The sequence below is a fragment of the Mercenaria mercenaria genome, unplaced genomic scaffold, assembly GCF_021730395.1.
Source record: "Mercenaria mercenaria strain notata unplaced genomic scaffold, MADL_Memer_1 contig_3479, whole genome shotgun sequence".
In the NCBI taxonomy this organism is placed as follows: domain Eukaryota; kingdom Metazoa; phylum Mollusca; class Bivalvia; order Venerida; family Veneridae; genus Mercenaria; species Mercenaria mercenaria.
Window position 1 is genome coordinate 1 of NW_026461620.1, and position 12,563 is coordinate 12,563.

Consider the following 12,563-nt stretch of genomic DNA (forward strand, 5'->3'; position numbering starts at 1 on the left):
GATCTTCAACCGTATCTCTATATTTTTTTTTAATTTTCCTTCTTGACTATAATTGCTTCTCTTTGTTTTAGATCGAGATTTTTTGGGCTTTTCATTCTCTTTATTGCACCAGAATCTTGACCCATTTTTTATATATCCTCCGATGCAATATTTGTATTATCATCTAAGTCTTCCTCAGTTATTTGTTTAGTGCGAATTAGGATAAACAAATCTTTTGGTCTTTTATATTTTTCTATATCTGAAAGTTCCAAATCAACAGGTTTATTAAAATTAACTTCTGTCAACTTCTCTCGGTATTACCTCCAATTTTTCAAGAACTTTTTTAGGAAATTCTTTTTCTCTAATATAATCCATATAATCCTCATATTCTTTTACTAAATCAAATTATTCTTCTGATTCTTCAGGATTTTTTTTCTCCACTATAATCCATATAATCCTCATATTCTTTTATTAAATCAAATTCTGTTTTCTCTTCCATAATCTTCTTTTTTTTAATTTATCTTGAGGAACCCATCCAACAAGTTCATCTCCCCAATCTATTGGTGTATAGGGAGCCGGTTTTAAAGCTTGTTGTTTTTTAAATTCTTCCTGCATTCCTATAGTTAATCCAGTAATACATTGGGCCAGATCTTCTGAAATACTTTTTGGAATTAACGCTAATTGCTCTTTGATTCCGGGTAATGCTTTTAATTATCTTGACAATTCTTCTTTTTGACTTTCTATTCCTTCTGTAATTGGTTTATAAATTTCACTATACATTTCCCGACCAGTAGCTTTTCTGATATTTTCTCACATTATTTCTTCTTTTTTAGCTCTTACCTTTTGTCCAACTAGGTTGTTTATTTCTCTCATTTCTTTAAGTTTTGCTAGCATTTATATAATAATAAAGATAATGTAAGATAATGTAAGATATTGTAAGATAATGTATGATAATGTAATATCATTATATAATGGAAATTCCAAATTATGATACAAAAGCGATAAATCTAATAACTTTAAGAAAATTCATTCTTTTATGCCAGATTCATGTTTTAGAATGTTAATGTGCGGATCTTCCGGATCAGGAAAAACAAATACATTAATGCATATGCTTCGAAAATCCCTTATATATTATGATAAATTATACCTGTGTGCAAAATAACTTAGAACAATCTAAATATCAGGATTTAATAAATCACTTAAATGAAATTGCAGATGAAATTAAATTAGATCCAAATGAAATACTTGAATATTTGGCTTATCCCAGCCAAATTGAACCTTGCGATAGCCTTGAACCAGAAAAACAATACGTAGTAATATTTGATGATTTTATATGCAAAGAGAAAAAGGTTCAGAATAAAATAACAAAAATATGTTATTCAAGGACGTCACAATTCTTTGGCTAATGCAAAAAAACAAAATTATGATTTCTTATATGTTGACAAACCAAGGAAGTTTCTAAGAAAAAACTTTACAGGAATTATATAATAATTATATAATGGGAGATTTAATGATGTAAAACAATAAGTGAACCCGACAGTACAAGTAAAGTTAAATTTGATATTGATTTAAGTGATAATGCCACTAGAAAACAATTCAAAAAGCTTAAAAAGGATATGGAAACATATCTTCATAAAAATAAAGAACTTGATAACACAATGAACAGAGCATTAGATATGGGAGGCAATAAAATAATCAACCTAGGAAATCCAGATAAACCCTGTGATGCAGTTTCAAGACGGTTTGTGTTTAAAAAAATTCAAAGTGTAGTATAAGACTATAAACGTGAAGATATCAAAAGTGTTAAATAGACACTAGACGAAGAAGTAAAGAATATTGAAGAATTAGAAAAAAAAACATTTAAAAACATTTCATTACTAATAGTTGAATTACAAGGTAAAATTGAAAAAGAAATGAAAGCTATGGTTGATTCCATGAAAGAACTTGAAGAGAAATCTGATTTGACAGATATTCAGATGAAAGAAGTATTACGGGTTAATTTTGAAATGTTATACACTCAAGTTCAAGAATTAAAAGATAGTATGATTAAACACGAAGAACTAAAAAAACAAGATTATTGAAGCAGAGAAAAAGTTACAAAATATGTATCAGTTAGAAATTAGAAAAGAAGTGAATAACCTAATTACTGAAAGGGTAAAAAAACAATCAAGATTTGTTGGATACATTTTCAAATAAATTTGCATAATATAAATCTGAACTGCAAATGGCAGCTTCACAAAGAGGTGATGACCATGACACAGCATTAGATAACATTAAAAAAAGAGTTTAATTCTAACATAGAAACTTTTAAGAAACAACTTCGGATCTTGATTAGCGCTGTTGACACACGTCACAATTTAAAGTACGCATACTTAAATACACTTACAGGTTTATTACAAAAAGATACAGCGCAGCTTAATGCTAAAGTTGAAGAAAGAATCGATTACTGCTAATACTTAAACAATTTCCACTAATGCTGAAGCAATTACCACTAATGCAGAAGAAATTACAAAAGTACAAAATGTTTCCTTAAAACAAGAAACACGATTAGCTAGAACAAAAAATACTGTTGACAATTTGTCCGATTCTGAAGTCGCTACAACAAAACGAGTTGATGATTTAGCTAAAGTAATTCTTGAACATGAAAATAAGTATAAAAGCAATAGAAGAAGAACTAGAAAAAGTAAGATGTGAAGTGTTTCTTTTTGAATACTACAATAGCAGAGATCTTTCTGTAAAGGCTGTAACGGGTTTTAGATATATTATTGAAGATTTACAATTAGGACAAGTAATAGATACAGATGTTTATGCTATGTTTGGAATACGAGTTAATAAGATTACAGATTATAAAATTTTTATTAAAACAAATCATAAATATCATAATTTCAGTAGGTTTCTAATTAAACAAGATGGAAATTTCATAATCGAAATTAATATTATCATTGGCTTCTATCGTGAAAAAAAAATATAATTTTTATTTTAATTGGTGGAGTGATCCCGATGATCAGAGTCAAACAAGTGGGCAGGAGAATAGTTCACCTGAGGTTAAAAATACATCAATGTTTACAAGAAAAAAATGAAATTAAACTAAAAAAAGGAATGATGTCTGCGATTTTGCCAGGTTTATCACCATCAAATACATGTGTTATAGAACCAGGAAGTAATGTTAGATTCTATTTGGTTAATTAATTAATTTCCGTTTTTTATGTAATGGGGATATTCAATAATATAAATGAAAAAGTAAGTAATATAGAAAGGCAAATAATAAGAAAACCTCCTTTGTTTTTACATCTGCAACAGAAGATGTTGCTGGATTATTTCAATGGAAGGTAAGTAATGCTAGTCCTGGTTCAGTTCAAAAGGTAATAATGTAACAATTTAACAACATTTCATCTTAATTATTCTTATAGATGCAATTAAATTAGATAAAGGAGAAGTTAAATTAGAATTAAAAAACAAAGAAAATAAAATTCTTCAAAGTTACAATGCCAAAAATAGAAAAAAAAAATGAATCTATTTCTATTAATTATGCTGATCAATTTAAAATGAATTCAATTATTTATATAGATGGTTTAAACGTTAAAAATATTCAATTAACAATTCATGGTTCTGTGATTTAACGATAAGCTAATGTAACAATACCATTATCAAGAATATATCTTTTATCGTCATAACACGATAAAGATATTTGATTAATAACGTAACTAGAAATATAGTGCTTATCAGAACGAATAACTTTTAAGGTATGGTTAGTTTGGGTTGTATTAAACAAAGTATCTTTGTATTTTTTATGAACTACTGTTTTCGTTACAGCATGTTTTTTTTTAATTCCTTTACATTTTAATATTATTTTCGTTTTCTAATAAATATGAATACATTTTACTTCTTAATCCGACAAATTCAACAATGGAAATGCCGGCAGCTTCATCTTTAAATTTCCCAATTACTTTTTTATTATCTTCAAAATAAAATTCTGATTTTGGGTTGTAATCACTATTATCAAACAGGTCTGAATTTTATAAAAAATCCTCATATGCATCTTCAGTATTTATTTCATAACATAATGAATTAGTGTCAGTGAATAGTAACTTACAATTACCCTCATACTTTTCCTTAATGTAATTATAATGAAAATCATACATTAAATATTTTAATAAATCTAGAATGCACATTCCGACATAACAAGGTCTATTTAGTAACAAACTTTCTTTTATTCTATGAATACCAAACAAATTCTTAATAAACATTGTTCAACTAACAAATGAAGGTTTCGCTATATACTTTAATAAAAGATTTTCATCATGTGTTAATTCAATATTTCTTTTACGTAAATTCTCCATCGACTTCCAGATTTCCAGATTTTATTTACCGAATACAGAGTTTTTCATAAGTTTAAAAAGTCTTTTTCAAAAACATTCTTTGCTTTAGATCTTTTTGAGTATTAAAATCAATACACATTTATAACCAAGGACCTTAATCAAAAGTTAATATTCTATGTACTTTTGTTACTTTTAATCCTAATTGTGTATAAAGTTCAAGACTTTTTAAAATGGACAACATAGTTTTGTTTTTTTATTAAAGTTGGAACTAATTTTTTTACATTACTTTTTCCTATAATTTCAAATTCTTCTTTAATATTTTTACTATAATTTGAAAGCCACTGATCTTGAATGAGTATCTTTTCAGGAGCTAAGAGATAATCATTGTGAAGATCATGTAATTCTTTTGGATATTCAAGATCACATTCAATTATAAAGTTAGTTTTACGTTTTGCAATTAATTACTTATATTGTTTTTCAGTGACCCATTTAAAATTTCCAGAGGGTAAAAGTCGACACATAGCCCAATCGTAAAGATTATTGGCGTCGAGGTACATAATGTATTTAGATTCTAATTCAGGATCATAATCGTTCATATATTTATTGTTTGCTTTACTGTAACGATTAGCTATATAACTTATTCCTCATCTCAGTCCCTTTTCAATAAAAAGATACATATCAATATCAGTTATTAAATCTAGATTTATTCCAGTCATTTTTAACATTGCATCCCAAACTAACCAAGGACTACTAAAATAATGACAATGATCAAGTTTATAATATTCCAAACACTACCTTCTAAAATTTTCAAAAACATCAGCTAAAAGTAATATGTCAGTTTTTAAATATAGATCATGATATTCTCCGATTGTTTTTATTTCAAATTTCTTTGAAACATTTTCAGCATGCTCATATTCATCGTCAGATGTGTGTGTTTCTTTTAAAATTGAATAAAACCCTTCTTTAGGAGGTAATTCTTTTCCTTTGAATTTATAAAATGAATCCATGTAATCATATGGATAAATACCTTTTATTTTTAATAATTCAAGTGCAACCGAAGGTTCCAGCTTCGCAAGTTTACTTTTGCTAAATTCTTGAGATGTGTGCTTAAATTCTTGAATATATTTTATTAAGTTATCCAACGACTGAGACATCAATTGAAAAATATCTATAAAAACCAAATCACTTACCATAAATGCCATATATCTTTCAATATTGTTAGGTATTAATTTCTTTTTTGAATTGTCCATTTGTTGCATAATAAAATGACCATCATAACCTCTTAAATTATGAAAAATAACAGTAATTTGTGTGTTAGTCTAAAATTAATATTACAGTCTTGATGAGCACTTCCTCTAAATTTTCCTGTTATATGACAGTGAACTCTTACTCTAGTTTCATTTTCCTTATATTCTTTTCCACAAATATGACAAGAGGTTTGTTTTTTAAATAAAGCTTCATCATTTTTAGACATTCTCAAGTCTTTGTTAAAGTTTTCATTAAATATTTCCTTACAATATTTCTCTTCCTTAAGCATTTTATCAATAAACTTATAAACTGCATTAGGACCTCTGTAAACTTGTGTTGGTTTAGTATATTTATCGTCATAACAACAAACAACTTTATAACCGTAACCACAATATATATTTTTGATATGGTTCAGTAAATGAAGATTCAGGTGATGGTAAAACAGTTGAAACTTTCTTATTCAAAATCAGCATAAAGTACAAAAGGTACTGAGCCCGCCCGCTTAGCTCAGTAGGTAAGAGCGTTGGTCTACGGATCTCGGGGTCGCGAGTTCGATCCTCGGGCGGGGCGTATGTTCTCTGTGACTATTTGATAAACGACATTGTGTCTGAAATCATTAGTCCTCCACCTCTGATTAATCATGTGGGGAAGTTGGCAGTTACTTGCGGAGAACAGGTTTGTACTGGTTCAGAATCCAGGAATACTGGTTAGGTTAACTGCCCGCCGTTACATGACTGAAATACTGTTGAAAAACGGCGTTAAACCCAAAACAAACAAACAAACAAAAGGTACTGCTAAACCGTTATGATAATTTTTACTTTCCTCTTTTGGCATTTTTACAGCTTGAATACCATTAATAGCTAAACAATTTGGTATATGTTCGTTTAATATTCTTTCTTGAGAAAAATATTGTAAACATGATTGCAAAAATGTTTTTGATGTTGATCTTTGGTTTTGTTAAACATCAATCTATTAAAATATTTTATCCAAACATAATGTTGGACTACAGTCCTTGAGGACTTACAGTCGTCATCAGTTATTTTGCGTGAGCTTCCAGCTCCCAGGGACTCACGGCCATCATTACTGATTAACAGCATGTCACAGTGTTCTTCATATTGATATTTTGAAATGTACAATGGATAAACATTATTATCTTCATAACCAATTATATTAAATGAAATATCATTTTGAGTTTCTATTTTAGGAATTTGATTTAATGTTACAGGAAATTTTATTCCTTTATAATTGAGTTTTTCTATATGCTTTTTGTAATTTGTGTAACACTACACTGGTTGCATAGATTGAGAAAGTCAGCCGTTTTTCACACTCGGATTTATTTACAAGGTTATACAGACGTCAACTATACTAACAGTCAATTCAGGTATAAATACATCAGCTTTTTAAATAGTATTTTCCCGCGTCAAACTTCTAATTAATTTGTATTCTTAAGTCCAAAAGTTCTATAACATAATAGTCAGTTCTAAAACTTCCACATTTATTTTTAACCCGCTCTTAAACCCGAGCCCAAAAATCGAACTTAACCGAGCTGATCTGGACCGATCCGAACTGCCTTCCAAGCCCATTTCGCTGAGTATTTATACCTTATCCCAGAACTACGTCGCAATAACAAGATGATGAAATTGTTGTGAAATAATCACATGATTAATATTATACACGTAAACATAAACAAAGTTAATTACTGAAACAGATGCTTATTGCAAAATATATAGATAGGTGAATCGTTTTCCACACGTATTTACCACAAACAAAGTAAACAATATAATTAACCTTTAGAATATTACATAATGAAGATTTGATTTCGAAATCTTGAGCGGATAAATACAAATAAACAAAATAATTAAGGTCATGATATTACTCACTGGCATGAGACAAAGCTAAAAATAGGTGGTTGTAACTATAAACAAAATAATTAGCATTAGTAGAAATGTGTGGAATTTTCTTACGAAAAACAAATCAAGTTAGTTTCATAAATAACTGGTCAGCCAGTTATACATAAATAAATCATCAAAACAGAGATTAATTGATATAACAGAAAGCTAACAGGTATGAGTAATGGTGGCAGATAATTAATTACTATAACAGAACACTCATTGTGTTACATTTGAAACTCTTTCAGGATGTTTTGTTGCAGGAAATTTGTAAGCTAAATGACACCATCTAAAACATTCATTATCATCATTCTTTATATTTATCAACCCTTTCATTGGATGTTGTAATGGTTTTGGTAATTCTAAATAACTAGAAGCAGCTAAGGGATTATATTTATATCTATTTATATAATGAGCATCAACTAACTCTATTCTCCAACCGCTTCCTTCTGAAATCCTATTACCAATTCTATTTATTATTTCATCAAAATCAAAAGCTTGACGTAAAGTGTTTTTTATTAACTTGTTTATAAGAACAATTAAAGCCTTTGATTGAAAATAAGCTGATTTATATATTTTATCTGTTTCACTCATTTTCGCAAAAGTTATTTTTAAAACAACATTTATTTTATACCTTTTAAAGTTTTAATTTCAGATTTAAGAATAATAAATTAGTCGTTTATAGTTAAATATAACTGATTCTTTGGATCTTGTCTATATGTAATTTTAATTTCAAATTTCTTAAAATATTGATTTGAAGATCTCTCAATTTCTCTATCAGGCATCTATATGTTATATTTAGAAAAAAAATCGCTACGTTAAAAACATAAATAAAGTTTAAGAAGGAATAAAATATTTAAATTTATATCTTTTTCCATTAGCTTATGATATTCCACTTTTTACTTTATTCTTCCCTTCACAGCACATTTTATTAACCCAGAATTAATAGCAAGGTCTTAAAATGCGGCGTAAGTGCTTCTGTATATTTTTTCTTCATTAGTGTCATAATCGGTGGCAATAACTCTTTTAGGATTGCTTCGATGATTATTTGGTCTGGGGCAATCATATAATCTTATATCATTTTCCTCTTCTAACATTAAACAACCACAATTCCAATAAATCTATATTACTCCTAAGGAGATAAGAATCTATAACATTTTCACATGTTTTTTGTATTCATCGCTAAGTATTTGATCAAGTTTTGATTTAATAACGTTTCTTTTTTTTAGTACTTTTTATATGATTTTTTATAGGAGCTGGAAGCTCCAAGGGGCCCCTGCCCCTCTGAATTCATTATTTCTCCTAAAGCTCTAGATAATTTTGGCATAATCATTGTATCTACCTTCCTATTAACCATTTATATAATATACTTATAGAAAAAAAAATCTTGAAAAACGCACTTAAAGAAAATTATATTGTTTTGAGAATTTTTTTATATTATCTATATCTTTTGAATGGGTTTTTGAGGTTATTTTATCTAAATTGTTATCAATTGTTAATATTTTCATGTTGTTTTAGTCATTCGACCTAACCATTCTTCATGTAATTTATGTAATGTTTTTAAATAATCTAAACTAACTTTGTTTTCTTCCGTTCTGTTTCGTTTTTGAAGTCTTTTAAGACATATTTTTGGGTCGGTTTTAACATAAACAAATCCATTAATTGGATTTTTCCGTATGTTTTTATAATATGATCAGTTAAGAAAATATTATATAACGCCCACTCGGGGTCATTTATAACACCGTTGTCGTGATATTGTTTTGTAAAAACGTTACTCTTACTTAAATAACATCGTTCGAGGACAGAAACGCCATCAAACTGTTTAGCAGAAGATAACATTTTTATATGACTGTTTATAGTTGCTAGTTAGAAAGGAAATGAATATTTCGAAGGTTCTTGGGAAGCAAGTTCATGAATTATATATATTATATCATGGTTATATGAATTATTACTTGGGCCCATAACATTTTGCCATTCATGAATTGGTTCTGGAATTATATTAAAATTAGGATTATATTCTTTAATAATATCTAAAAACGTGCTTTTTCTTGATGCAATATTACCTTCAACTGATATAATTTTTCTCATTTATATATAATATACTTATAGATAAAAAACCTTTAAAAATACACTTAAAAATCAGTAACCTAAATTTAACATAACTCTTCTTCATTTTTATTTCTGTATCCGTTAAGTTTAAATTCCTTCATATACGTTTCAAGAGGTATTGAATTGTCTTTTTTTTCTTTTTGCATTTCTACTAGTATTGTAAAAATATCTTGAATAACTTTATCTGAATCTTCTTTATTTACTTTTCGGATTCGTGCTTTTGTTATTAGTTTTTTTTGTGATGATGTAATTTTAAAATAGCTTTTTTTTGTCTCCAACTTTTAGTTTATTAATAAATATAGTAATTACTTGCGGAACAGCGCCAGCAACTGCTGGAAATATAGGAACAGCTGGAACAAGTGCTAATGCAGCTGAGCAACCACAAAAACCTGCTGTAATTTGTAATCCTGTATTTACTTTTCCACAAAATTTATAACTTTTTCTGTAAACCTCAGCAAGTTTAGTCGAGTGAATAATTAATTGTTCTATTGTTTCTATTCCATTAGAAATTAGATTTTTATTACTCATTTATATAATATATTTTTTAAATTAAATTTCTTCCAGTTCACTAAACGGAATTAAACCATAGGTTTTTTAACGAATCGAAGATTCGGGAATCCAACTATTAATTTTTTTATTATAGCCTTTCCACTTTGTTAAAGCTTGTTTTTTTTTTTCTTATAGTCTCGTCTGATAACATTTTCTATTCTAGTAACCTCTTGTTCAGTAGGTAATAGTTCTTGCTCATATAATGAACCCTGAATTATTTCATTATTCAAATCCGTTATAGTGTATGTTCTGGAATTTGGATTATTAATTCCATGAATTATTATCTCCTCTGTCCAGTTTGGTGTATATCCTTTCTTAAAATGTCGTTTAAGTTCGCTTAAGCGAACCCGATCACCAGTTTTAAATTTTGGTTTACTTTTGGTATCTTTAAATTACCATATAAATTAAAGTAAACAGTATCTTTATTTAAGTTTTTACTGGCTTCAGTCGGTGTCATTTTTATACTAGAATGTTTTGTTTTGTTATATTTATTAACCATTTCCTGTAAGTTGTCTAAATAAGAGTAAGTATTATTTGCTGTAAAATATTTCTACATTATTCTTTTTAAACTTCTATTAAATATTTCGATCTTTCGATTACTACAGATTTTCCTTCATTAAATGTATGATACATGTTATCTTATTTTTATTTAATTAAACATGATTCAAACTTTCTATTATAAAATTATTTTCCTTCATCTACCCATAAATTTGTAGGTGTTCTACCTTTTAAAATTATGTTTTCAAATGCTTCAGTAACAGATTCTCTAGTTTTATTCTTTAATGGAATAACCCAAGCATATAAATTTTGCTAAACACGTCAATAACAGTTAACAAGTATTTTACACCTATATTATATTCTGAAAAAGTTTGCATAATTATCAACTAAATCAGCCGACCAAGTATCATCAATATCATTAACTATCACCCTTCGTTTAATTAATTTTCGTTTAATTGGTTTATGTAATTCTTCTGCTAATTCATCACTCCATGTTATTTCGGGCCTTTTTGAGTAAGCTTTTAGCTCCCAAGGACTTACGTCCAAGTAAATACTCTACCCCCTTTTCCCGTATTTTGACTTTTTTCCGAGTGAGCTTCCAGCTCCCGAGGGCCTACGTCCGAGCCCAAGTTTTTATTTCTTTTTAATCGCTGGGTTTACAACTAAATGTTTTGCAATTTTTTCTCCAAATGTTTTTGATTTAGTGTTATTTAAGTTGGAAAGCATTTTCTTGTCACATGTACCCTTTTTACACCTCTATCGTAGCAAAGTCATGGTGCATACATACTGCGTCTAGTTCATTAACAGGAGGTCCATTATCTAAAGGATTTCCTGGCCCACAATAGTTACATCCTGGAAGTGTTAAAACTTTCTTAGGTAATAAAGGTAACATTGCTTTAAGAATATCTAAATTACCCCCTGTACTTTAACAATCTTTGTTTTCATTCTTCCGCAAGACGAACAGGTAGCCATTATCATTTTTCTCCCGTTTTGTGTTGTAATATAATGAGGATTTATATTATCAGTAAATCTTCCTCCTTTCAAACAATATACTAGTATTTTATTCTGTAAACTCATCTATATCATATGTTTTTAAAATTGTTTTAATTTTTTACTCGGTCAAAGGGACAAAACGCTACACGGCTTAACTTATATAGTAACTAAAATCAAGAGCATTAATTTTCACCGGTGAGAATCCAATAATCACCTGGTAGTAAAATACTCTAATGAAAAAAAAAAACAATATTGTATACACGCTGGCAGGCGGTTATTGGTTTCTCACTAGTGAGAATTAATGCTAGCGTGTAAAGCTAATATCGGCTTTAAAGTGGAGGCTAAAACTATTCTGTAAATTATTTTTCAGCCCGGGTATAATTTTTAAGATATTTTGAAAGTTAAATATATTTTTTCTCAGTACTTTATCAAAAACCAAATGTTTTCACAGTAGTGGTTTTTGAATTGTGTGAGCTACTTACATCCATCAAACCTAAGTCCCCTTAGTACTGTGTCAGCATTGGTCACTTTGGACTGAGGGTTAGGGTCACTTTGGGGTTAAAGTGTCTCAAAAGCGGTATTTTATATACTACTTCGGATTGACATCGGGCCGATATTGGATTCTCTAATATACCTATATCCTTTCAAAATATTATTGATAAACGTGAAAAAGTAATCTAAATGTTTATGTGTGCTAATTTATTAAGCAAATATGATGTATGCCAGATTTAATCAAACTAGGTTCCAAACAAAAAGGGAGGTTATAATTATGCATTTTTATTTTATGTAGAATGCCGCCGTAGGAATATTTATATTTACAAAAAAGTGAAAATATAAATATGTTTACAATTCTAATAGAACAATTTTAATAGTGTTAAGAATATACAGAAAACTTACGTAACTGTATAAAACACGCAGTATATAGTTGTGAAAAATATTATATCAATAAAATCAAAAAACCATCATACACATGATGCAA